Source organism: Peromyscus eremicus, chromosome 4 (genome assembly GCF_949786415.1).
Source record: "Peromyscus eremicus chromosome 4, PerEre_H2_v1, whole genome shotgun sequence".
Lineage (NCBI taxonomy): Eukaryota > Metazoa > Chordata > Mammalia > Rodentia > Cricetidae > Peromyscus > Peromyscus eremicus.
In genome coordinates this window covers 105,987,827-106,015,571 of record NC_081419.1, presented here as the reverse complement: position 1 = coordinate 106,015,571, position 27,745 = coordinate 105,987,827, and the positions used below count along the sequence as shown (strand labels likewise).

The 27,745-nt window shown below is 49.9% G+C and overlaps 1 protein-coding gene across 1 annotated transcript in view; it reads left to right on the top strand.

The window, feature by feature from the left end:
* The first annotated feature begins 13,265 nt into the window (after nt 1-13,265).
* The window catches only part of Rassf2 (Ras association domain family member 2), a 37,399-nt gene continuing 22,919 nt past the window's right edge, over nt 13,266-27,745 (top strand). Inside the window, exon 1 of the mRNA XM_059261468.1 lies at nt 13,266-13,451. The gene's annotated coding sequence lies outside the window, so the exon portion shown is untranslated. The remainder of the gene's footprint in view (nt 13,452-27,745) is intronic.

Genomic DNA, 27,745 nt, shown 5'->3' with positions numbered 1-27,745 from the left:
TTACAGCTCCCCTCTTTCCCTGTATTTATACATATACAGTATCTCATTGTTTATATGTTCTGTGTACATGTAACTTTTATTTGAATTATTGGTTATGGTGGGTTTTTTTGTTATATTATTTAATTAATAAAAAATCTTTGGTCACCATTTTTCCACTCAAGTCCAAGTTATTTTCTTTTCTTCTTTTCCTTTCCTTTCTTTCTTTCTTTCTTTCTTCCTTCCTTCCTTCCTTTCCTTCCTTCCTTCCTTCCTTCCTTCCTTCCTTCTTTGCTTTCTTTCTTTTTCTTTTGTTTGTTTTTGAGACAGGGTTTCTCTGTATAGCTCTGGCTGTCCTAGAACTCACTTTATAGACCAGAGTGGCCTCAAATTCACAGAGGTCTGTCTGCCTCTGTCTCCTGAGTGCTGGGATTAAAGGTGTGTGCCGCCACCGCCTGGCTGACCAAATTATTTTCAAGTGCTAGCAAGAGGCCTCTCAATGGTTTGTAGGAAAGTGCTTAACAATCAAGTGTGTGTGTGTATGTGGTGTGTATGGTGTGTGTGGGGTGGTGTGTGTACACATGTATATGGGGTGTGTGTATGTGGTGTGTATGGTGTGTATGTGGGGTGGGGGTGGTATGTGGGTGTGTGGGGTGTGTGTAGGGTGTGTGGAGTGTGTGCGTGTGGGTATGGGGTATATTGTGGGGAGTGTATATGTGGTGTGTATGGTATGTGTGGGGGTGTGTGTGGAGTGTGTGTGTGAGGTGTGTGTATGGGGAGTGTATGTGGGATGTGTTGTGGGGTGTGTGTATGTGGTGTGTATGGTATGTGTGTGGGATGTATAGGGGTGTGTGGGGTATGTAGGGTGTGTGTGTGTATGTGGAGTGTATTTTGTGTGTGGTATGTGTGTATGTGTGGTGTGTGTGTATGGGTGTATATGGTGTATGGATATGTGGAGTGTGTGTGTATGTGTGGTGTGTGTGTGGTGTGTGTGTATGTGGTGTGTATTGTGTGTGTGGTATGTGTATTTGTGGTGTATGTATGGTGTGTATGTGTGTATGGTGTGTGGGTGTGTGGGGTGTGTGTGTATGTGTGGGGAGTATATGCACGTAGAGGGGGGCATGTGTGTGGTAGGTGGGATGTTTGGGCTTTTCTCCATCAAACAGACTGTAGAGCACGGGTCCCCACTTATCTGCCCCCATCCAGTGGCTTTGTCCTCTGTTGGTACAGTTCTTAAAATCAGCGCTCATCTCTCGGCCCCTTCATTGTAGTACATGGGGCTCAAAAGAGTTCTGTCCTGTAGCCAGGATGCTCAAGTGCATATGTCACCTGCTAATTCTTCAGCACATTGTCTCACTACAGGAATAGACACTCACTGTTTTGTTATACTGTAACGCCTTAATGATATTACCTCTTGAGTGCTGAGGACAATTCTGGCATGACAGTTGTCAATTACATGCTTGTTGAATGAATCAGCAAGTGTCAGAGGTTTCCACATCAGAGTCAAACTTCAAATTGAGTGAGAGCTTGGAGGGAAAGACGTGGGAGTGGGAGCTTCTGCCAGCCTCACAGCTTGGCCTAGGATAGCTGCGCATTGTTCTTTCACCCAGGCCCTAAGACCACGGTTGGGGGGGCTGCAAGGATGGGATAAACCTGACTCTACCCAACTCCGGGACATATGCCAGCCCCAGCCTCAGCCTCAGCTCAGGTTCATCACCCAGTTTCAGGTGTCAGTCGAAGGTAGAGTCTAGGTGAGGGTCAGCGGGCATCATCTCTCTGCTGGGCCTGGCTGCTCAGGAGGAAGAAAGCAGATGTGCTGAGAGACCATTCTTCTGGCTGGGATCTTGAAGGAGTCGCTTACCCACTTGGGGCAGGAATAGACTTTGTGAGGACTGAATGAGCTGCTGCTTGTAGCACTTGGAGGTCTGAATGGCCATTACACACATGCTGTGCAACCCACATATTGCCTTCACAAACACTCACTTACTCCACTCTGAGTATTCCACACTGCCAAATGCATTTCTTCCTTTGTTATACGTGTGCTGAGTACTCGCCGACAGGCAGGTGGATGAGGACGAGAAAGGCAAATAGCACTGGTTCTCAGCATGGCAGGATGCTCCCGGGAGATGCATCTGGGAATGGTGTGTAGGGTCACTGAGGAAGCAGGGCCAACGGTGGTGCTAGTGTTGTGGAATATTATTTTTACATTTGTCTATGCTATGGAGTATTTGTTTAATGAGGCAAAGAGGTGTTGCATTCGTTTATGCTGCATTTGTTTAACCCTATGAAACTGTGTTACTTTGCCTGTCTAAAACACCTGGTTGGTCTAATAAAGAGCTGAACAGCCAATAGCTAGGCTGGAGAAAGGACAGATGAGGCTGGCAGGCAGAGAATAAATAGGGAAGAGAAGATAGAGGAGCAAGGGGGAAAGAGAGAACTCCAGGAGCCAGCCACTCAGCTACACAGCCAGCCACAGAGTAAGAAGTAAAGAAAAGTATAAAGAATAAAGGTAAAAGCCCAGAGGCAAAAGGTAGATGGGATCGGGGCTGGAGAGATGGCTCAGAGGTTAAGAGCACTGGCTGTTCTTCCAAAGGTCCCGAGTTCAATTCCCAGCAACCACATGGTGGCTCACAACCATTTGTAATGAGATCTGGTGCCCTCTTCTGGCCTGCAGGCATACATGCAGGCAGAACACTGAATACATAATAAATAAATAATTCTTTAAAAAAAAAAGGTTAGATGGGATCATTTAAGCTAAGAAAAGCTGGCTAGAAGTAAGGCAAGCTAAGGCTGGGCATTCATAAGAAAGAATAAGACTCTGTGTGTTTACTTTACAAGCAAAGAGTAAAGAGTGAAAAACAACCAACAACATGCTAGTGATGAGGAAAGGTGGCAGGAGTACTCCCCAAGGAAGGTGGCACTTGAGCAGGTTTGGAAGGTTAAGAAGTCCCTGTGTGTGTCACTGTAGGAGTTGGGGAGATGGCTCAACAGTTGAGAGCATGCCTGCTCTTCCAGAGGACCCAGGTTCAATTCCCAGCACTCACACGGCAGCTCACAACTATCTGTAACTCCAGTTTCAGGGGATCCAATGTCCTCTTTTGGCTTCCGTGGGCAATAGGCATGTATATGGTTTTCAGAGACACATTTGGGCAAAATACTCATACATAAAATAAATAAAAATTAGTAAAAATTTAAAAAGAAACATATGTATAAAAATGGCTTAGATTGTATGTTTGATGTCAGAGGCCAAAGAGCAGGAGGCACTTATGGGGGTTATGCCACCGGGTGAAGCCCCCAGATCACTGTTAACAATGCCGTGGAAGAGAGTGGTAAAGGAGTCACACAAGAAGACAGCTCCTGGGAAGACATGTGGAATACGAGAAAGCATGACTCCAGGAGCCCACCGTCCAGGATGTCTCAAGGATGGTCAGGGCACCAGGCCAGTAGGAAGGGGACCTGGAACCTGGCCACAAACCTGGGTAGAAGGGCCAACAGGTGAGAGTTCAGCCCGCCACATGCACACTCAGCTACTCGTAAGCCAGGCACGGTAGTACAGGCCTATAATCCCAGCAGTCAGGAGGATCAGGAATTTAAGACCAACCTCAGCTACACAGCAACCTAGAGGCCAGCAGCCTATGCTACCTGAGACCCTGTTTCAAAAAATCTAAACAGAAAACAAACTTCCCAGAGATTCAAAACTATTTCCCCTTCTGCTTACCCCTCATCCTCGTGGGAACACTGGCCTATCTCATGTCTAGGGTTCCACCCCCCTGCTGGTCACACACATGGCTCCTCGAGTCTGAGTGAGCTGACCGTGGATACAGGATCTCTAATCCTATAGATACTGGGGCGAAGGTTACTATTAGTCATAAACTGGAGCAGAGTGGAGAGAAGACAGTGTAAGAAGCAGGGAGGAAGTGAGGGAGGGCCAGGAGGGAGCGTCCTGTAAGAGAGAGTCCTCTGGACCTGTTTCATGTCCTTCACGCAAGAGACCCTGGCTCTTGGAAATCACTCTTCCCTTGGGCTGGCTCACACACCGTTTGTTTTTATAAGCAAATAGAAAGATGACTTGATTTCTCTAAGTCTCTAAGTTCCCACAAATCATTATTGTACACGATGCTCCTTAGCATGGCTCTTGGCTTTATAACACTAGCATTTCCTGTCTTCCACTTACCTGATATAGTGGCCTGCACACTGCTGATGTCTTACCAATAAACGTTGATACAATTGTGAGTGCTCCTTCCATTTGTATGGACTATATACAACAAAGAATACTGTTCCAAGTAGAAGAGAAACTTTAGTGGGATATAACCTTGGGTCAAGGAAATTTGAAGTGATTCCCAGAAAAATTCTATGGAGTATTCTCTCTGCTTCGAGACAGTTTGGGTAATGTGTGCATAATAAGCATGTTGTTTAGCAGGGTGATGTGTGAGTTTAGTCTGGAGGCTTATTCCCAAACACTTCCTGTGAAAAGAGACATATTTTGGGGGCATGAACAATTCAGGTGATCTACCCATGATCCTTTGCCTTCTTTGCTTCTTACCAGATCCATTTGTGTTTCAAGTGAGAAGGGAATGTTTGGTTAAGATAAGTCTGTTGTGTGGGGATGTGCAGGAGCTCTGAGTGTCTCTGCTCTTGCGTCTCCAAGGAGGATTCCAGATACTGTGCCATATAAATATTTTAGACACCTGTGGATGAAGTGGACTCTTAATTAAGATAGCCCTTCCCCGTGAAAGCCAAACTGGGAGAGTTCACTGACAAAATCTTTACTTCTCAGATTTCTCTGGGTCTCTCCGGCTTGTGAGAACAAATGAGGTCATGTTAACAGCTGTTAATCTAAATTTTGCCAGCTCATTCAGACTTGAGCCGTGTGAAAATGCCACTGTGTCACGTGGGTGGGGTTCTGGGGGCACAGCGAAGGCTGGGTGGGAGAGTCCCAGGTCCCTTGGACAAGTTCATAAACAAATCTGGGGATCTGAACTTGGGCCCTATGCTTGTACAGCCAACACTTTACACAGGGAACCATCTCCCTAGCCCCTGGGTTGGCATCTTACCCCAGTTCCTGTTTGCTGTAACAGAGTACCCGAGACTGAATAATTTGTAAACAAAAAAGATTTCCTTGTCTCATGGTTTGAGGTTGAGTGGCTACACCCAGTTGACCAAAAGTGGCAGGATAAGCAGGTCATTCCAAGAAACGACTGAGGCTGACCTTTGTCTTAGTTACTTTCCATCACTGTGACCCAAATACCTGGCCCAAGCCGCCTTAGGGAGGAGCCATCTGAGGCAAGAAAACATGGCAGCGATGATGTGTGACAAAGGAAATTCTGTGGTTCCTCTAAGACAGGAAGCAGATAGAAAAGCAGACAAGGTCCTTGTAATCTTCAAAAGCACTCCCTCAATGGCCTAGTTCCTGTAGCTAGTCCCTACCTTAAAACTTCCTCAAAATAGTTCCCTCAGCTGGAGACCAAAGGTTCAAAATAGGAGTCCACACAAGACACTTTAAATCACTAACCCCTGCTTTTTAAGAGGCACTGTGAAGTTCAGGCCCACTGAGGACAAGAACTCAGCCATGAAAGACAGGAGAATCTATTTGGGAGGGCCTCCTGGAAGAGTGGCAGCCAGCTTCAGAGCTTGTCTGGGGGGGGTGGGAGGGAGGCGGGTCACTGTACAGTCCACCTTCCTCTTCCTGGGAACATCAAGCCGGATGGTGGCCTGTTGTCCCTTCAATGTTACTCAGCGGTGAGTCCACAAAGGGAGGCTGTGGGGCTCAGACCATTCACCTCCTTCTGTCAACTAAGGCTCTGCTTCTGGGCCAAACTTGTTTTGTTCTTTTCTTAGCACGAGAATAATCTCCCAGAGGGCCCTTTTCATCTCTCAAACAGATTTCCAGCCAGCTTCCTCTGCCAGAGTTCCAGGCGCGTCCAGATGTGGTTGGGTCCTCAGGGTAGACCTTGTTTGACTTCCTTATTTCTCTGTAACTCATTGTATCTCCTTGTAGATTTTATTTCCAGTATAAAGGGGTGGAGGTGGAGGTGGTGGAGGAGGAGGAGGAAGTGGTGGTGGAGGTGGTGGAGGTGATGGAGGTGGTGGAGGTGGTGGAGGTGGTGGAGGTGGTGGAGGTGGTGGTGATGGAGGTGGTGGAGGTGGTAGTGGTGATGGAGGTGGTGGTGGAGGTGGTGTTGGTGGTGTGGTGGTGGTAGTGGAGGTGGTGGTGGTGAAGGTGATGGAGGTGGTGGAGGTGGTGGAGGCGGAGGTGGTGGTGATGGAGGTGGTGGAGGTGGTGGAGGTGGTGATGGAGGTGGTGGTGGAGGTGGTGTTGGTGGTGTGGTGGTGGTAGTGAAGGTGGTGGAGGTGGTGGAGGCGGAGGTGGTGGTGGTGGTGACAGAGATGGTGGAGGTGGTGGTGGTGATGGTGGAGGTGGAGGTGGTGGTGGTGATGGAGGTGGTGGAGGTGGAGGTGGTGGAGGTGGTGGTGATGGAGGTGGAGGAGGTGGTGGTGGTGGTGGTGATGGAAGTGGTGGTGGTGGTGGTAGAGGTAGAGGTGATGGAGGTGGTGGTGATGGTGATGGAGGTGGTGGAGGTGGTGGTGGTGGAGGTGGTGGTGGTTGTGGTGGTGGTGATGGTGGTGGTTATGGTGGTGGGGGTGGTGGAGGTGAAGGTGGTGGAGGTGGAGATGGTGGTGGTGGTGACAGAGATGGTGGAGGTGGTGGTGGTGATGGTGGAGGTGGAGGTGGTGGAGGTGGTGGTGGTGATGGAGGTGGTGGAGGTGGAGGTGGTGGAGGTGGTGGAGGTGGAGGTGGTGGTGATGGAGGTGGAGGAGGTGGTGGTGGTGGTGGTGATGGAAGTGGTGGTGGTGGTGGTAGAGGTAGAGGTGATGGAGGTGGTGGTGATGGTGATGGAGGTGGTGGAGGTGGTGGTGGTGGAGGTGGTGATGGTGGTGAGGTGGAGGTGGAGGTGGTGATGGTGGAGGTGGTGGTGGTGGTGGTGATAGAGGTGGTGGAGGTGGTGATGGTGGAGGTGGTGGTGGTGGTGGTGGTGGAGGTGGAGGTGGAGGTGGTGATGGTGGAGGTGATGGTGGTGGTGGTGAATGCAGTTATGTAGTCATTTACATAATCCTTTTGGTCTCTGTAGGTTAAAATCCTCTTGGAGTTCTCTTTTCATTTCCATCTGTCTTCAAGAGGGTCCTGGGGAGAGTATGTCTTCCTTTCTTTTGTGGAAGCATGCAGAGCTAAAGGCACCAGAATCTCCCTATCCCTGCAAGACTCCCAGAGGCCCTGCTTTGACAGTTATCTTGAAAGCAGATGCCAAGGAATGGTAGACCCAACCCTGACGGGTTAGTTGACATTTGCTGCTTATGTCTATGACTGAGGAACTTATGATCTGGGTGCCCCGCACCTCTTCAGGGCTCAGTATCACTGACTAGCTCTTGGTCACCAAGAGACCATCCTGCCTTCCTGCCAGCCCCAACCAGTCTCTAAAGCCCACTTGCTTCTCCCTGGGCGAGGTCTTAAAGCAGATGACGTGTGTGTTCTGTATCACATCTTCTAGGTCCTTCGGGCACAGTGACTTGTCCCGTTGGTGTGATAGGGAAACGTGGCCCACACTGGTTCCTCTGCTCAAGTAAAATGAGACCTCTGGCTATGTCTTGAAATCGAGTTTCAGAAGGAGTCAGAGGAAGCAAAGTCAGTGAGTTTTTAAGACAGGAGAGAATGTGCTTGGAATCCACACAGGTGTTTAGAGAAGCGTGTCCTTAGGCCGTATGTGTGATTCTATGACTTACGTGGTATAGCTCTGATGATAAGATTTACAATAAGGTTAAAGATTAAGAAAAGCCGGGCGGTGGTGGCACACGCCTTTAATCCCAGCACTCGGGAGGCAGAGGCAGGTGGATCTTTGTGAGTTCGAGGCCAGCCTGGTCTACAGAGTGAGTTCCAGGAAAGGCGCAAAGCTACACAGAGAAACCCTGTCTCAAAAAAAAAACCAAAAAAAAAAAAAAAAAAAAAAAAAGATTAAGAAAAGCTGAGGGGTGTGGGGGTGCACGCCTTTAATCCCAGCACTCGGGAGGCAGAGGCAGGAGGATCCCTGGGAGTTCCAGCCTGGTCTACAGAGTGAATTCCAGGACAGCCAGGGGTACACAGAGAAACGCTGTCTCAAAAGACAAAAGACAAAAAAAAAAAAATCATCTGACTGAGATTCTAGGTGGTCTTAGGAGGTGTGTTGTTTAGACTTGGGGATGAGAGGGCGGTGCAGAGAATGACGACTCCAGCCGCAAAGCACTCTGGCTCTCACTTGAAATGTCTTCAGGAAGGAAACCCAGGCTCTGGAGGCGGTTTTGATTTTATTAATGGTTCCTAGAGTTTCTGACTCCCTGCCAGATCCCAAAGGAAGATGCTTTGTCCCCTCCTGAGTCCTCTTAATTTCCCACCTCTCTATCCTGCCCCAGTCACAGAGACGGCAGCCTCAGCTCCCTTCTCTTTCTCAGATGTTTCCTTGAGGCCAACGAAGGCCACACAGGTCAGGAGGTCTGAGGAGGTAAGCTAGGCTGGAAGCAGTACTCAAATGGTCAGATTTCCAGAAAGTGCCCAGGCCCCCAGCCTCAGAGCGGACAGCTCCAAGGTGTATTTAGCCTGAGGACTTGAGCCCTCCATGCCCACAGCAATAGTAACTTGTCTATGCATGCACCCTGGCAGCTCCTCTCCTGTCTATATTCTCACTGTCCTCTCCCCATCCTTGGTTTCCGGGTCCTAAGTAAGTGACCTGCACCCAAGTCTAACCTGCGCCTCACAATCTACCTTTGCGGTGCCCTGGGATTTATGGTGACCCAGGCCCTCCTCCATGTAATCTTGGGGAGCATGTCCTCCTGTCTCCCGGCACACCACCTCTCCAGATGCTAGAGCGAGAGCTATAGCTGGTGGTGTGGGATGTTCTGTATGGCAAATGTGTTGCTGATTGGTCAGTAAATAAATCACTGATTGGCCAGTGGGTAGGCAGGAAGTATAGGCGGGACAAGGAGGAGAATAAAGCTGGGAAGTGGAAGGCTGAGTCAGAGACACTGCCAGCCGCCATGATGAGAAACAGCATGTGAAGATGCCGGTGAGCCACGAGCCACGTGGCAGGGTATAGATTAATGGAAATGGATTAATTTAAGCTGTAAGAACAGTTAGCAAGAAGCCTGCCACGGCCATACAGTTTGTAAGCAATATAAGCCTCTGTGTTTACTTGGTTGGGTCTGAGTGGCTGTGGGACTGGCAGGTGAGAGAGATTTGTCCTGACTGTGGGCCAGGCAGGAAAACTCTAGCTACACACTGGAAAAATGATTTTCTTTCTGTGGGTGTTCTACATTTCTGCCCGTGTTTTGCCAATGACATCAGAGGGCCTCCTCACCCACCGTGGAAGCCACCAGCCCTGTGCCACCCTGCTGTGGAGGCTTCTGAAAGTCACATGTAACTATTGAACTGGCACATGTTCTCTTTCTTTCTTTCTTTTTCTATTTTCCTTTCTTTTTGGAGACAGAGTCTCACACCGGAGCCTTGACTGGCTTGGAACTCACCGTGTAGAACAGGCTGGCCTCAAACACTTAGATCGGACTGCCTCTGCTGGGGTTAAAGGCGTGCACCTGCCACAGTTGACTGGCTCAAATTCTTAAGGAACTGAATTTTTATTTACTCAAAACTCAAATTAAAATTTAGATATTGCTTCTCAGTGTGGTTACTAGGTATGTTTTTTGTTTTTTTTAAGGAGCTGAGGACGGAACCCAGGGCCTTGAGCTTGCTAGGCAAGCGCTCTACCACTGAGCTAAATCCCCAACCCATACTAGGTATGTTTTAAGTATACTTGACTTACTTAGGTATGTGAGTCTACTTTTCCAACTAGAAATTTTAGAAAATGTTAACTACAGGTAGAGAATTTCTTTTTTTATTTTTTCAGATTATAAAGTTACATCATCTCCTCCTTCCCTTTTCTCCATACTAACCCTCCCATATAATTTCTTACTCTCTTTCAAATTCATGTCCTCTTTTTTTAATTAATTTTTGTTACATGCATATATATATTATATATATTCCTAAATACATAAATCCAAATGAGAATTTTTGCTTGTTTGTTTGTTTGCTTGAGACAGGATTTATCTGTGCAGCCCTGGCTGTCCTAGAACTCACTTTGTAGACCAGGCTGCTGTAGGATGTTCTGTATGGCAAATGTGTTGCTATGATTGGTTGGTAAATAAAACACTGATTGGCCAGTGGCTAGGCAGGAAGTATAGGCGGGACAAGGAGGAGAATAAAGCTGGGAAGTGGAAGGCTGAGAGAGAGACACTGCCAGCCGCCACGATGACAAAGAGCATGTGAAGATGCTGGTAAGCCACGAGCCACATGGCAAGCTATAGATTTATAGAAATGGATTAATTTAAGATGTAAGAACAGTTAGCAAGAAGCCTGCCACGGCCATACAGTTTGTAAGCAATATAAGTCTCTGTGTTTACTTGGTCGGGTTTGAGTGGCTGTGGGACTGGCAGGTGAGAGAGATTTGTCCTGACTGTGGGCCAAGCAGGAAAACTCTAGCTACACCAGGCTGGTCTCGAACTCACAGAGATCTGTCTGCCTCTGCCTTCCGAGTGCTGGAATTAAAGGCCTGTGCCACCACCACCCAGCGAGAAATTTTTAATGAAAATTTAGCATCTAAATTATGATGTACTGAAGTATAAACACACTCATTTTATCCTTACTATAAAAATCAAATGTAAAATATTTCATGAATAATTTCCTTATGTGTTTATGACTTATTTATTTATATTGTGTATTTATGGCTATTAGAAATTTTAAACTCATACCATGGCTCTTGTGAGGAACCCAGGGCCTTACCCATGATAGGCACGTGATTTCCTTCTGAGTTACATCCCCAGTATTTGGCAACTACTTTCCTTCCCTCCTTCCTTCCTTCCTTTCTTCCTCCCTCCCTCCCTCCCTCCCTTCCTTCCTTCCTTCCTTTTTTCCTCCCTCCCTCCCTCCCTCTCTCTCTCTTGTTTTTTGGTTTTTCGAGACAGAGTTTCTCTGTGAAACAGTCCTGGTTGTCCTGGAACTCACTCTGTAGACCAGGCTGGCCTCAAACTCACAGAGATCTGCCTGCCTCTGCCTCCCGAGTGCTGGGATTAAAGGCGAGCGCCACCACCGCCCGGTTTAGTACCATTTTTATTGGGCAGTTTCTTTTAGACAATGTTCCTCTGCTGCTTTCACAGGCAGTAAACCTCCCGTCTTAGCATGTGAAAATCTGCAATGTTGAAAGGTAAAATCCAATGTGTGTTTTCTTTTTTTTTTTTTTTTTTTTTTTTTTGGTTTTTCGAGACAGGGTTTCTCTGTGTAGCTTTGCGCCTTTCCTGGAACTCACTTGGTAGTCCAGGCTGGCCTCGAACTCACAGAGATCCGCCTGGCTCTGCCTCCCGAGTGCTGGCTCTGCCTCCCGAGTGCTGGGATTAAAGGCGTGCGCCACCACCGCCTGGCTCCAATGTGTGTTTTCTATTGAGAAATAGTACCTCAGCCCAGATGCATCACTTCTGTCTTCTCTGGAAGGATGAGAAACCATTCTTCTCTCCTGTGGCTTCAATACGGGAAAAGACCAGAACGGGGTTTCCAGTGACTCAGAAAAAGCTGAGGTGCTTTTTAAAGGTCTCGCTTTGTAGCACAGGATGATCTCAAATTCATAGTCCTGTCTCAGCCTCCCGAGCACTGGGATTATAGGTGTGTGCCACCAGGCCTGGCAGATTTAGATTTAAACAAGACCGAGGATCAGTATTTCTGGTATTAGGATCAGTATTTCTAGTATTAGGAATGTACCCCTAACTGGTGGGAAGCCAAATGATTGGTTATAAGATGGCTACTTGACCCAATGGGATTCTAGCACTGCCTTGCAACCGTCTTGAACAGCAAAGCTAGAGAGCCCTACGGTTAGGAGTCATGGGTACCCTTTGTTCCGTTTCTGAGGTCACGGAAGGCCAGGTTAGAAGAGAAGAAGAGCCCTCAGAGAAGGCTTCCTGGAGATTACTCAGTTCTCCTAGCAGTTCTAACCCAAGAAACGCCCATATCCTCAGGGTACATTCCTCCTGGGGTCCTGACACCTGCAAAGGAAAGCACTTACCTAATACACAGTAATGGCTCCAGGGAGAGAAATTAGTGGAGCAGGTTTGTGTTTATAGCTCAAGGGGAAGGAACTAGATGCATTTATCCATTTTTTTTTTTTTCACAGTAGAAAAGCTGATCAGTAAGTAGCCTTCTTGTTCAGTATAGTGGGCCGTTTCCAGCACCACCCCACAGCTGCGCTTTGGGTTCAGCAAATTTGTGGCTGGCCTGGGAAAGGACTGCCGTTTATAACATTGTTTCTATGGGAGACACATTCCAAGATCCAAACAATGAGTTTAGCAGAGAATATCTGGCTTCCAGGCTTCCAGGATGCGCTATTCGGCACTTGGGGATTTGGCTACCCTTTCTTTAATTGCTAGGTTATCTTCCCCTTCCCCTTCGGTTTGGGGACCCACTGCAAGGTCGAGGATGTATAGAATTTTGGTGAGAGGTTACAGAATCCGCAGCTGGGTGCTTCCTCCTATGCACTAGGTTCACCCGAGGTCTAAAGATGGAGAAGAGGAGGAGGCGGGGGATGGACAAAGAAACTTGACTTCCTTCACATTACTGTCACGTCTGCCGGCCTGCGAAGTCGAAGGGGGCCCACTTCGCCCTTTAGCCGCTCAAACCCTTTTGGTAACGAGCCCGGGTGTTAGAAAAGAAACACCACCCCACCCCACCAACTGCCCATCCTCTGCTAGGAAATCTGCATTCTCTAGGCGGGCTGCTCCCTGGAACTGACTGTCACTGTGCCAGGCGAGCCTAAGAGTCTGGGCCAAATCTCCATGCCGCTTGGAGAGGGCTGGCGCAGTGGGGTGAGAGGAGCCACCTTATCCTCTTCACCCACGCCCTCCGCCCCCTCCTCATTCACTCCAGCCGGTCCGGAAGAAACGCGGGCAGCCCGCGCGAGCTGGAGTGGAGGGGGCGAGCTGGCGGGGGGGGGGGGCGGCAACGAGAAGCCACAGCATTGTCTGTCTTGCTGGGAGGGGAGAAGCCCCGCCCCCTAGAGGGGAGGGAGAGGAGGGAAGAAAGGCGAGAGAAGAGGGGTGGGTAGAGGAGAGCTACAAGGGTGACGAGTGGGTTGGTCAAGGATCGGCAGATAAAGGCAGAGCTTGGGGAGGCGGGGCGGAGGGACCAGGAGGGCGGGGCGCCCGCCCCCAGCCGCGCTGTCGCCGCCCAGCCCGGCCCGAGCGAGCGGGTCTCGCGGATCGCTGGCCAAGCACGCTGGAACACCCCCCACCCCCGCAGCGGCGCCCCCACTTTCCAACCCCTGCGGCGCGCGCGGATGCAGCTGGTCCGGGACGCAGGCAAGACACCAGGCGTGGGGCGCGAGGAGCCGGGTATTGGCGCGGGATGCGGACGCAAGGTGCGGGCGCCGGGGGTCCTGTCTCCCCCTACCCAGCCCAAAGTTTTCCCATATAGGCCCTTGGTCCGCCTGGCCGGGCCACTGAGTCTCTCCTGTCCCCGCTCGCCAACCCTCCCCGGAGCCACAAAGTGGTCCTAGGCATGCGGTCTGTCCCAGGAGCAGAGCAGACAGGCGCCCCAGCCCACTCGCTTTCCCCGGGTAGAAAGTTGTGGCTTGGAGTTCATCCTGCCGCTCTGACCCCTTGAGGTCTTTTCTGCGGTCGACACCAAATGCAGTGGCAGGAGAGTGCCCCCTCCCTGGAGCAGGGTGTTCCGAACGCCCTGGCGAAGTGGAGCGGGGCAGCAGGTGCAGGCCTGGGTAGCTTAGGGAAGGGTAGGACTGTAATGCGCCCCCTGACTCCCAGGGTGAGGGCCGTGTGGTCGGCCGGGACCGGCCGGGACCAGCCCGGTCCGCCTTGGCCTTCAGAGTTTCAAAGCGCGCAGTGCTTAGGCTCACTTCCCACTCCCGGGTTTCATGTCCCCTCCAGAGCTGGTGCCTGAGGTCGCTGGAGGCCGAGCTAGGCAGGTGCTTTCAAAAGGCGGCCTCGCCACTTGTGCATCTAGAGGGCTTACTCTGCACCCAGCTCTACCCCGAGAGCGTCCTAGAGACAGCAGAGTGGGGGTGTCCTGACAGGGACGGATCTGGACCGGCCACAGCACCCCTGTGCTTCAGTGGCAAGCTCAGCGCCAGGCTTCATAACGCTGCGCGCGCTTTAGTCCCAAAGGTCTGGAAACCAGGGGATTAGAGCGACTTTTCCCTGAGAGCAGAGGCCAGGGTTACGGTAAGCAAGCACCCCCCAAGGGGAGGATTCCTACGTGAGGAAGCGGTGGACAAATGACAACTTGTGAGAGCAGTCTCTGTTCCTGCAGTATTGGTCCTGGGGCGGTGGGAGGAAAGAATTCGAATCACGGTTCTTGTAACACAACTGCCAGATTCAGCCAGGGGACCTTTTCTGAAGAGCATGTGAACGAGGAATCTGAGGTTGATTTGTCATACTTTCGATCCACATTTTTTAAGCGGAAACTTTTCCTACAGGTGGTCTGAGGGTTAATCCTCCGTGGCTAAGCTATACTGAGTTTGAGAAGAGTGCCCCCCTTCTCTCCCTTGTTCCCTTGCTCCCTTCTTTTCTGTCCTAGGGGACTGACTGTGGCGTCTTAGTGAGCGGTGCCCATTTGAGCTCAGAGGCCCTAGAGTGGGGGGCTGTTCAGTGTGGACAGTTTTCTCCTTTGGACAAAAGCCTGATTCTTGGGACCTGCTGCAGTCTAACGGGTCTCAGGAAGGTAGAGGGGAGCATCAAACGATGGCTGAGCTTGGAGAGATGACCTTAGTCTGCAAAGAAACCTGTTTCTGGCGCTGGTACAAGTGTGTAGTCTGCCTGGCCACCTGGGGGTATGGACCGGTAGTATTTGAGATTGGCTGTGCTGGGAGTCGTGGGAAGCCACACCCATTCCCTCGTTAACAAATAGAAGAGTGCTGCAGAAACACAGTAAAATACGGGGTTCAAACACAAATGATGAGAAGTGGCCTTGAGAACCCAACTGGAAGACCAGGGTATCCGAGATCCCCACGCCAGCACCTGTGGGGTGGCCCGGTTGGCCAGGGCATGCTCTCTCTGTACTTGCACCGGTGGTTTCTGCCGCCAGCATCATCCCCACTTTGCCTAGGGCGATGTCGCTGAACCCCTGACCTCGAAGCACACCGCGCTCCATCTCAGTGTGGCTTCTCTTTAGAGGTGCCCGCTGTGCCTCTATTTTGTGGTATTTTCGGGGGAGGGCAGTGGATGCCACACCTTGTTTTCAGTTTTCTTTCTCACTCTGATGTTTAGGTCCGTCTGCAGCATCTCAGAGGCCCGCTGGTTTCACTTTGGCTTCTTTGCTGGTGCCTCGGAGTCAGGCTCCTTGTCTGACTGTGTGAGTGTGAGTAAGTTCCTTAGGAATGGCTAAGGATCCCGGCTAGAGATGCCCAGGCCGGTACTTTGGCATCTCTCTGCTACTTCTCATTTGGGCTGGAGGGGACTTGCCAGAAGGGAGACCCTCTGTCCAATCACAAAAGAACCTGAGCTGATTGCTGTTTTTAGTCCTCTTTGGGATTCCTAGGCAGGAAGTGTCCTCCCAGCCTGGGAGGAGATGGAGGTGGGTAGTGCAGAGCGAGGCCGCCAGAGTCCTAAGGAAAGGCTGAGAGGGAGTAGAGTGGGTTGTCCTACGAACAGCCTTAGGGCCTGCCCAGGCCTCCTTTGCTCTCCTCCAGTGAAAACCTGGGCTTGTCATGTGCTTGGAACAGAAAATGTCCTGGCTCCGATCTCAAGTCTCAGCTGCGGAGAGCTGCCCCAGCTGTGTTTATGATGCCAAGGCAGCAGTCCTTCATGGCATTTCCTGATGCCCTTCATGGTGTGCTCCGTTTATTTACCCCAATGACAGACACACTCACATATAAACACCTCCCTGACTCCTCCAAGTTTTTATTTTGGTTGTTTGGTTTTTGTTTCTCTGTGTAGCACTGGCTGTCCTGGAAACTCACTGTGTAGACCAGGGTGGCCTTGAACTCCCAGAGATCCTCCTGCCTCGGCCTCATAAATGCTGGGACTAAAGGCTAAAATCACATGCCATTGCTGCCCAGCTAACTCCCAGAAGAATTTTTTAAAGACCTTAAGGCAGGGTAAGCTCACCCCTTAAGCCTGTGACTGCCAGTTTGTGTATCCTCAGAGGACCTGGCTGTCGGGGCGGGGGGGGGGGGGTAGAGGATGGAACAGTGGGTTCAATAAACATGGACATGCTTAGACTCCACCGAGTGGGTTACTGCTGATCATCCCTGGACGAAGAAACCAGAGCCTATAAGCACAACTTGATGCAGTTGCTTGAGTTAGTAGTTTGGGGCTGCTGTGGACTCTTGCTCAAGGCAACTGTGGCTGAACCAGAGAGTGAAGGACATTTTTCTAATGTTTTCCGAGTCCCCCCTTCCCACTGAACAGCTGACAGAAAGATACTGCGTGTTCTCTTTGGCTGTGTCAACCCAAAGTGTTTGGCAAAGTAGGCATATCCCATCCCTGTGTGGTTTTACCAATGGTTGGCACTCAGTTGTGTTTGTGTAGTTAACTGCTCCTTTTTGTAGGTATAATAGGTTGGGAGTTTTCTTCCTTCTTTTATTTTCTAGCTGAAGGATATGGATCATGTCGTCGATCTGGTCAGTGTCTCTTTCTGTGTCCTTGGCCTCTACCAGTGACCAGTGGGAGGGGTTCTGTAACACACCCCAGTCCCCTCACTCTGATGGGATTGCTTTGGGACATGTCCTGTGCTGTCTCTAAAGTTCCTCCTTGGGACACTTTTCCAAGTGCTCCCAGGAATAACTCTTTCTCTTTTTTCTTTCTTTTAAAGATTTTTTATTCTATGAGTATAGGTAAATTCCTGCATTGTGTGTGCGTGCACCATGTGAGTGCTTGGTGTCCAAAGAGGTCAGATAAGGGCATTGGATTTCCTGGAACCGGAGCTACACATGGTTGTGAACTGCCGTGTAGTGGGTAGGAATTGAACCTGGCCTAGACAGCAGCCAGTGCTCTTAACCACTGAGCCATCATCCATCACTGTGTCCCCCTTCTTGTCTCACATACCCATCCTCCTTACACTTGAACTTGAATTCTTGTCTCTGCTTCTGGGGGAACTCCACCTAAAATAGACTTTAGATTTTAGTTTAAATTTCATAAGATGGAAATTCTGATAGCTATCCCCTAGGGATATTCTGAAGACAATGAACTGTCACCTTCCATCAGAAAAGGGCCTGGCACACCTCAAGCCTTCAGGAAAACACTTCCTGGTTCTTTGCTGAATACGAAGGAGGCTGTGATGGATCTGAGAGTGTGTATGATGGTGGAACACGGGGAATTAGGTTCAGAAAGAGAAGCTGTTAGGTGTGAAAATGGAGGTCAGCATCTCGGGGGTGCATAGCTAGGTTGTGATCAGTGATACACCATAGCATTGTAATGGCTAGCTCTCGGAAGCGGGGTGTGGGGAAGCCTTGCTTTGGGGTGCTCGCCTGTTTCTGTAGTGTAAATATTCCTATTATAGCTGGTTCTTAGCTATCAGCATGGCGTCATTGAACACTGAGTTGGCAAGACATGAGTTGTGTGACCCCTTTGGCCATAGCTGAACCGGGTCACCCCAGTCATCTCACTTTCAATTGTATGCACTGAGACAAGGAGGATTATGACTATCCTGGGTGTCCAAAATTTGCTCTGACTTGGTTGAATCACCGTGTGAGACAGTTCTGGGGCCCTAAGTTGGTTATTGAGACATTTACACTGAGTCTTTCTGGGCCTTACTTCCACAACTCAAAGGCAAGGGATTAGGTGGTTCCCTTCTAGCCCTGGGTTTCCTCAGGAAGGGTCCATTGCATTTTAAGGAGAGGTTTAAACGTCTACTCAAGACTGAAATCTTGAAGAACAGAAAGCTTTTCCAAAAGCATGTGTCCGCCGGGCGGTGGTGGCGCACGCCTTTAATCCCAGCACTCGGGAGGCAGAGCCAGGCGGATCTCTGTGAGTTCGAGGCCAGCCTGGGCTACCAAGTGAGTTCCAGGAAAGGTGCAAAGCTACACAGAGAAACCCTGTCTTGAGAAAACCAAAAAAAACAAAAAAAAACAAAAAAAAAAAACCAAAAGCATGTGTCCATCCTCACATCCCTGGGCACCCTCAAGAGGTGCTAGGGTCTCCTGCTGGATAAGAAGTTCAGTGGACGTTGACCCAGGATAACTCCGCCTTCCCTTCATGGCCCACGCAATATGTGAGGCCAGGAAAGGCCTGGAAGGGGAGGTTAGGACAGCTTCTGTGGAGAAGACAGTCTAACTTCCTGAACACTATGCAGTTTCTTAGGAACAAAGAGAAGTTGAAGAAAGATCCATGTGGAGAGCAGAGGTTTTGTAAGACAGTTTTTCACATCCTTGGAGTGGCTCACTCTCTCTGCTTGGACAGCCTTCCTGATGGAGCCCCTGACTGAGCACTTGACTAAGGCTATAATTGGACAAGTGCTTGGGGACCTCCCTTGAGTCATTGTTTACAATGCCTACAATCCCGAGTTAGTTAATTATGGTATGGAATATCATGTGGCTTCCAAACTAAAGGTTACGGATGTGCATCTGTAAACATGGACAGATACTGTATATTTCTCAGAAGGAAGCTACCAGGCAGGGTACTACTTTTGTGAAACATGCCATCCATTCAGATTTGTGTCTGCAAGGATGGACGGCAATGTGCTGATGGCAGGTCTCTCTACGTGGCAGAACTTTGGGAGATTTTGATTTCCAATCTTCTTTTTTCCAGATGGAATAACCTTACATTTTTAATGCCCCATTGAAAACCATAAAAATTATCCCTTTGATGGTTTTTGTGTGTATAATTCAGTGTCAGCAAATCCATTTGTAATTTGTAGGCCATTTGCCACTCTAAACAGGTAATGTAGAAACCTCAATAGTCATTCCCTTCCCACTGTCCCCACTGCCTGGTTACAGCTGTTCTACATACTGTCTTTATGAATTGAATTTGCCTGTTCTCGGTAGACCCTATATAAGCGGGGTCTTCTGATATTTGTCCTTTTATGATTATTATTCCATATTAAGCTTTCTGCTTATCTACATTTTAAAAAATACAAGCAAAATGTGCATATTATTTATATAATAGTAAGGAAAGCTCCGGGAGAGAGGTGTGGGATTTGGTGTTTGTAGGGCCACAGGGCCCTGGCCGTTCTCCCTGACCTGGGACAAGTGTCATGCTCCACCTCCATCTTAGCCTAGAAGGATAGAAGTAGATGGTTGGAGCTGAGGTGTACAGCTCTTGGCTGGGAGCTGGAGACAGCTGGGTTTGGTGGTTGCTAGCTGCTGTGCCTCAGGCCCTTGCTGCTGAACTCTTACCCCAGGATTTTCTGTGTGGGTGGTGAGTTGGGAAGGTGGGTCAGTAGATGTCTTCTCGTGAGTGAGATTCAGTGATGGGATTGTTGAGACCAACTTCATTAAATATGGACTCTCAACTTTCCTATGTTAAGCATCTTTTGTGTGTCCCAAACCCTGTGGCTGACCAGGGCTTGCTGACTGCCTCTTGTGGTGACCATGGGTATGCCTGATGATGCTTTGATTACAACATGGTCTGGGGCACAAGGGGGACTTTAGTTGGTGGGGTCCATGAAGCTTCAGGTATCTGAGGAATTAAGTAATAGCTGCAGATAATAGGTGCCCTGTTTATGAAGTTCTATGCAGGATCACCTTGACCATGGGGACATTTAGGGTGAGAATCACTTTGCTGCGCCATGTGGAGGGACAGCTGTGGTACAGGGGCAGTTCCAGGAAACATGTGTGTACTTTGAACTGGAACTGAGGTGAAGGTGGTCAGGAGGCTGTGGTGCCGAGGACTGGGAAGCCTCAGGTACTCCAGGGTCACCGAATGGGTCAGGATGCTTTTCTAGGAGGAAAGCCTTAAGATCCTTGCTAAGGGAGGTCCTATTGGGCCCATGAGCCTTCACTGCGTTGATCGAAGGTAGCTCTGGGAAGCCTCTTGGGAAGTCTCTGTACCTGGTTCTGCCTTTTCATCTGCCTGGTGGGAAGCTGCTGTTACATCCCAGGCACTTAGGGAACTGTGAAGCTGATTCTATAAAAGTAGCCGTTGAGGACCCAGAAGAGACGCTATTTCTCATGGTGCTGATTTTCCTTGTAGGGCTAGTCAGCTGATAACAGGGCAAGCAGAGCAGGTGTAGCTATGATGCTGTGGAGGATTTCCCTTGGAATGCAATGGAAACCCAGAAGTGCAGTTTCTTCTGGTGCTGGGAGATCAGCTGTATGATGCTGAATTTTCCTGTGTTCATGGTCAGTCCTTATGTTTGTGAAGAGGTGGGTTAGATACCCTGCTGTGGCTGGGTGCCTGGAGGCCCTTCCCTTAGTCCAGGGAACCTGTGGGCTCTGGGAACAAAGGGAGTCGGCCATCCTGGCTTTTGATTTTCAACCCTGACCTCAGGTAAAAAGTAGAGGAAACCCCAAGATTCGGGTATACAAAGTTCAGATTCTCAGCTTCTAGCACCAAAAAAGGAAGCCGTGTGGGGTTCCCTTCAGGAAGGGGATGTGAAGTCAGAGGTGAGTTTCAGTGTGGCCAGTGACTTGGAAACCACGCTGTAAACAGGACGTGTGGTCCTCACAGAAACCTATCATGGGAGGAAACCAGAGGCAGCCCTTCCCTACCTGCTCCGGTCAGTTGGCAGGTCTGCTGAGCTGGGGGCCAGCTCGATGGGCAGGAAGGACCAAAGACTGGGCCAGAAGGAAGTTCAGTTGACCTTCTAGGGAAGACTTTTAAATTACCCTATAAAATAGCCTTTGCTTTTGAGAAATGCAGGTCAGGAGTGTTTTCTCTGAGGCCCTCCACTGGGGTCAATGTTGTCTCCCCAGTAGCCCCGAACCACTTTGAGACAAACCAATCTCAGGAAATTTTTATCATAGTTGGGTTTTAGTTCCCGGGGGCTGGGGGTGGGGGGTGGGGGGCTGAAATACATACACTGTGACAGGGCCCCTCTGCATGTTGACAGAGGGGTTGTGATGAAGCTCTTCCCTCCAGGGTCTGTATGTAATGGGGGGTGAGGACCAGCAGCCTAAGACTCTGCTCTCCTTGAGCCAGTCTGGATTCTCTCATCCACCTCGTCTACAGTGGGTGTCACAGCTTCTAAGGAGAGTCCAGAGTGGTCTTGCCCATACGCTGGGAGGGGGGGCTGCTGAATAGAGAGACCATGATGCATGGGGCCTTGTTTGTTTTCCTCACCCAGGGCTCAAACCCTGGATCATACCCTTTTCATCCAATCACCTTTCAGTACAGCTGTTGGTGCTTCAGGCATCTTTATGTAGGGAGGTCTCCATGCTCAAAGAGATTTAGAGCACTACTGTGCCTCGCACCAGATCTCACACTGTGCTCCTCACCTACAACCTCTGTGATACGCTTCTTCACAGTCAACCTGCCAGGATAAGCACTTCCCTGAGTTCTGTGAGCTGCCTGCCTAGCAAATTAGCCAAACCAGAGGAGGGGTTGTGGGATCCTGATGGGTAGCTACCCAGGTGGTCAGAAGCATGGGTTCTGGGTCTTGTGACTGGCATATGAAGAGAGGGGATGGTCTGCCTCCAAGATAGCTAGTGTCAGGACTTAACTGGATTAGGGGACACTAGATATCCAGAACTGATTGCCACTTGCTGGTGGGAGAAATCCCACTATCTCAAGGCTTCTGTGTTGAATGGGGTGTGGCAAGGAAAAACACTGACATGTTGCCCTGGACCCCCCATAAACATACACCCATACATACACACCACACTCAGTTCTCTCACCCTCATTTCACATCCCATAACACTCTACACACTCACACTGCCGTGCCTTATCTTTACACACACCCTCTCTTACACACCTATACCCATACCTTCATATCCACTCACACATGGCCTTTTCTGATAGAGTTTTTACTTCCTACATGGTTTTTTTTTTAGTATGCACCACGGCTGTTGTTTCCTCATAAGAGATGAAGGGCCTCTTGAGTTTTCCTTCCATAAACATCCATTGAGAAGGCCAAGAAGCTTTCAGATGCCCTAGGGATGTCCCTCTATTAACAGGCTGCTCTTCTTCTGGCCAGGCTGATTGTCTAGGTGTCTCAGGGTGGCTCCAGTCATTCACTTGGCCAGCCCCTGCTGGTGTGGAGCAGGAAGCAGGTGTTTGGGGCCTCAGCTTCACTTCCTGAGATCTCCTGCAGTAGCTGTGCTGGGGAATTCAGACCTGAATGTGCGTGCAGGGCCTGAGTCAGAGGCCCAGGTGGTGTGGAAGGAGCTGGTCTTTGCAGCCCCAACTGCTAGGGGAATTCCAGTGCAGCCCCCTGCGGCGGCTCAGTTCTGCATCTGCCCAGAGGCCCATGGGAGTGAGGTGGCCTGGATAGGACCTGTGCCTTTGCTAGTGGTGGAGGCTTCTTTCTGAGGCAGGGGTGGGCGTGAGGCACTAATGTGGGGCCTGTGATGGGAGAAAAGTAGTTTATTGTCTTGACAGTTGGTATGATTGAGGGTCAGTGGCTGTGATTGCCAGGCCCACGGTCCTGGACAAGGATCTTTATGCTCTGCCCTGGGCCTGGCTCTTTGGGGTCTGCCTCTCCGACAGCCTGTTTGCTGGACCACTCCCCTCCATCTTCCCTTATCCTAACACTCCCAACCTCTGCTGGCTGGTGCCAGACCCAGCCTGTACTGTCTCACTTGCTGAGACCGTCTCAGCCAGGCACTGCACCAGGAACACTGGGCTCTGTGTGACCTTTCATTTCTTCTCTGATGCTTCTTTTGTGGTGTGTGGGGTTAACGCATTTTCCTCCTAGTCAGAATCTCGCGTTCTCTCCTACCTCCCCCATTCGCGCACCCCCAACGTGGTCCTTGGTGACTAACTCTTCTGCTTTCCACCTTTAATCTCTCTCTCTTAGCATTCACAGTGCTTCCGAAGCTCTCCTCAGGACTGGATGTGGCCGGAGGATATACTGTACTTCTCAATATGCTCCCACCTCGGGGTCGAATCATGACTGCCGAGGTCTCAAGGCTCTCTCCTAATGAAGTGCATTCTAAACTGTTTAAAGAGTAAAGCTTTGTGTGGGATGCTTTTACCACGGCTCAGCTCCAGCCCTCCCTGTGGTGCCAGCTGCCAAGGATGGAGGTCATCTGAGGAAGGATGGAGAGTAAGCAAGTCTCAGAAAGGACGCGGCCTGGCCAGGAAGTGGGCCCCGCCTCGGTCAAGGCGTGTAGACAAGGCAAAGTGTTGAGAACCTCAATTTGCTTGTGCAAAGTTGTGAAGCGCTGTGTGGAAGGAATCCCTTGTCATCTGTAGATCTTGGCAGGGCCTCAGCCCGCAGCTCAAGTCTCCTTCCTTGAGTGGTGCAAGGCGGCTGGGGCTTCCTGTTTGCCATCCGCCCTTCTTCCTGCCCCGTGTGAGGGTGCTGAAGTACAGAGGGCCCAGCACGGTCCCCTCTCTGCTCCAGCTCCTCCATAAAGCCTTTATTCTCTCAGGTGACCTGACTAGTTTGTCTTTAGCTCTGTAGTCTGAAGCACTGTGCGGTTGCTTTCAGGGAGGGCCGTACACAGGAGGGGTAAAGACCAGGGGTACCTCAGGAGGGGTAAAGAGCAGCCCCCAAAGGGGAAGCTGGGCCTCCAGCAAGCATTTCCTTTGCATCAGGCCGGAGCCCGGGGCAGACTTCCTCCCTTCTAGTTTGCAAGAAGAGGTGTTTGCATCAGCTCTCTGCCTGCACATCACAGTCCTAGAGATGTTCTGTCGTCTCCTTTCTCTTTGGAAGCAGAAGTCACAGGGAGGGATGCTAAATACCAGCTCTGTTCTCTTTCAGACAGTCCTACTCCTTCCTGTTTGAAATACATTTGGTGTTGTCCTGGGTCTACACAGCTCTTTGTCAGATTTCACAGTGGCCCTTCCCCGGATCTATGCTGGTCTGACCTGGAGAGGCTCCCAAAGATACTGCTAATCATCAGTTTTCGTTGTGGCCTGGACATCATGGTTTTTGGAAATAATCCCTCCGCTGTCCTGTTCCCTGACCCACGGGTGCTGGGCACTGAGTGCTACCTTAACCCTGTCCCTTCATGGTAGTTGAGGTGGGGATAGGGTGGGGCCTGCTTCCTGCCACACATCCAGGAAGACAGGTTAGGAAAGGAAAAGAGCAACACCACCAAAGGGACTCTCCATCTGCCTCCCTGTGGGCTCTCCCACCAGGGTTCTGCCTTTCTGTCCTGTATCTACTTTGCTTCTCCTGGGTCTTTCCAGTGGACAAATAGAAGAGACAGTCTCAGGGCCGAGACAGAACCAGAGCGGACTTCTGGGCTCCCTGACCGCAAGGAATAAGGGCGCCAGCACTGGAAGGAAATAGGACTAAGAAGAGAAGAATTGTCGTCTTTGGAGGGAGTTGTGACATTTCTCAGCTCCAGGGGTTTTTCTTGAGGCCTGGCCTCTGCTCTTCTTATGGGAAGCTGGGCCTGTGAGTCTCTCAGGCTTGAGCAGCCCCTCACTGATTCCGTGGAGCCTGGTGCGAGAGGCTGGAAATGCCTGTGTGCCAGGCTTGTGGAAGGGAAGAGGAAGCTTCTTGGAAGGTCAACAATAATGTCATCACTGGCAGGTCTGTCCCCAACCTCCCACCTGGCTGCTCAGAGCACCAGGCCTGCCTTGAGTGAACAGCTGTTTTACCACAGCCAAGCCAGGAGTATTTAATTCCAGACATGGGTTGGTGCCATAACCAGAGTTTTAGGGCAAAAACCTGGCTCTGCAGCCATGACTGGCTGGGCTCGGTCACCGTCCCACTACACCACTTAAAAAGAAGACCAGTAATGGCAAAAGTCTGCATCATCAAGCAGTCTGTTGTGAGGTTGACCACTGTCTGGGTTCTAGTCCTTGTGGTGGTCGTGACTTGAGGGATTCAGAGTGGTTGCTTTAGGATACATCTCCCACTGACGGCTGTCACTCTCCCAGAGTGGCCCATCCGGTGAGGCTTTTGCTATTCCTAGAATCCACAGTGACTGCAGGTGTCGGACAATGACTTGTTTCTGTGCCTTCCGCCTTGAAGAGGGGTGAGCTAGGTGGTCAGACACTCCTTGAGTGGCAGGCTCGTGCAGAGTCTAGAGTGAGTTTGACCCAAAGTCAAACACAATGAAGGCAGAAGCGCCAGCTTTTATACAGTATCTAGTTACTTACTGATCTCAGGCAAGGAGTGCATGCCTTTTGACAAAGCTGTTTCTACAAGTGCCTGTTGGGGTGTGGTGGATACTGCTGGTACCATCCGACCCTTTTTACTATTGCATGTTGAGTGTATTTCCCACGTATGTCTTAGCTTGTCCCTATCCTGAGACTGGCTCATGCATGGGATGCCTGGGAGGTCGCTCTTCCTCCCCAGAGGGGCCGGGACTTTTGGCTAGTGACAGCACTGATGTCCCTGGACAATTCCGTGCTGTTCTGCACACTCCAGGGCCCCTATGGGAGCAGGCAACTGCTTGCCTCCAAGGGAATCAGCATCACCCCTTAGCTTCCTCCTCTGCCAGCCCAGTCACATGTTTCTCTGGAAGAAACCCCAAGGGAATCCCTCACCCTGAGAGCAAGTTCTCCTTCCTGGCTGCAGTTGAGCCCAGGCTCTCCGATGCCGGGGTGATCATCCCTGGGAACCTGGGCAAGGGAGGGCTCAGGATGGGAGCAGCTGGCCTAAGAGGTGAAGAAGGCCCCACCAGGCGGTTTTTGTATCACAGCTGTTAAGTACTGTAAGGAAGGGCAAGCTGAGGGTGAGAGTCTGTTCCTCCAGCACCGTCCTGGCCAGAGGTGGCTGGGTTAGCTCAGAAGGTAAGGAAAATGTGGATTAGGATTTAAAGAACACAGGAGCTTGCTTGGGTCTGAGTTGAAGATGAAAAGCAGACCCAGAAGCTTCTCTGTGGTTGAGCTGTGATCATGGTCAGTGACCAAGGAAATATCTTTTGGAGGGATATTCTCTTGGGTTTAGGGAGGGAAGGTGTGACCTTGATGTGTTTTTAAAGCAAGCAGGCAAGAAGTCATGGTTGTTCTCCATTTGGGACAAACTAGGCCCCTCTGACAAGCTGGGTGGCATGATATAGGAGTTTGATAGTGCTAAGGAGAATCCAGAACAGTCTGCTAATGTATGAAACCAGTACCAGAGGGAAATCTGACTGGTTGGTGGTCTAATGTTGAGTTCATTGTGGGGCTTGGGTGGCCTGTGTCCAATGGTAGTCACATTTCCAAATATCTTAGCAGACATGCTCTGTATTTAGGGGACATTCAGTCTTTACCTTAGTTTCTGACTTAGAAGTCCTGTGTGGTGATATCCCTGTTCACAGAAGGTTAGTAGAGGTAAAGGTTTAGACTGCCAAGGAGCAGCTCCATGTTAGTAATTGTTTGGGTGAATTCTATTCTCTCTCTCTCTCTCCCTCCCTCTTTTCCCCCCTCTCTCTTTCAGTCTCTCTCTCTCTTTTGAGACAGGGCTTCTCTATGAAGTCCTGGCTGACCTGAACTCTCTACATAGACCAGGCTGGCCTTGAACTCACAGAGATCTTCCTGCCTTTGCCTCCCATGTGCCAGGATTAAAGGCGTATGCCTCTACACCCTGCTTGCCCTTTCTTTCTTGTCCCTTTTCCTTCCTCCTTTCTTTCCTTTCTTCTCTCTCTCCTTCCCTCTCTTTCATCTTTTCTCAGTAAGTCAGAGGGCGTTTCTGCCCTGTACCTAGAATGTGATGCGCCTAGCTGATGTGGCCTCTGTCTTTCTTCTTGTCTTTTCTACAAAGACATGGGAACCCCCCAGTTTGGTCCCAAGGCATTGTGGGACATGATGCTTGTAAATGATTCCTCCAAGGCATTTGGAGGACAACAACCTACAAATTCTAGATAATAACAGAGAAGACAGGAGGGTTACCACCAGCAGCTGCCATGTCCCTCTTTCAAAGGCATAGAAACTGTGGGTAACCCTTGGGGGAAGTCTCCAATTGAACCCACATTCCAGCTCCACCAGCCATCTTCCTTTGACCCTCCTCCTGCCAGGAACACTTAACTCTAAACTTCCATTCCACTGTTGCGATGCCTCTGGGGCTTGCCCTGCAGTGTGTGTGTGTGTGTGTGTGTGTGTGTGTGTGTGTGTGTGTGTGAACTTAGCTTTAGCTTTCCAGCTGGGTGGGAGTAGTTAGGGATCTGTAGAGATGGTTGGAAACTCTGTGAAGAGAGATTCTGGAAACATGGTAAGGAGATGATGGGTCCTGCAACAACATGGTAGCCTATAGAAGTATTCTCTTTACACTCCACGAAGTGTAAAAACAAGAAAAAGAAATGTGAGGAGAAGGCAGGCCAGAGGACACAGGGTGGCCTAACGTGAGTCTGAAGGGCAGACTTCCTATGCAGAGAGAACAGCAGACCATTTCCAGCTGTGCCCGTGGTGAGCTTGCCATGGAGCTAGAAAGAGTGTGAGGCCCTGGAGAATCTCTACAATTGGGGCTTCCAGGTGACTTGATTCTATTAATCTGGCAAGTAAAAAATGGTCACAAGGGAGGTGGAAAATTTTTCAAAGATTTATGAATAACTTGAATTGATAAAGTCCTTTGGCTATTAAAGATGTTAGCCCTTTGTCGTATGCATTGTGAATATTCCCTCCTATTGCATGTTGACTTCCTATGGAGTTAAAAAAAATTTTTTTTTTCTAAACGGAAGTTGAAAACCTTGATAGTTTTTTTTTTTTAATTATTATGTTT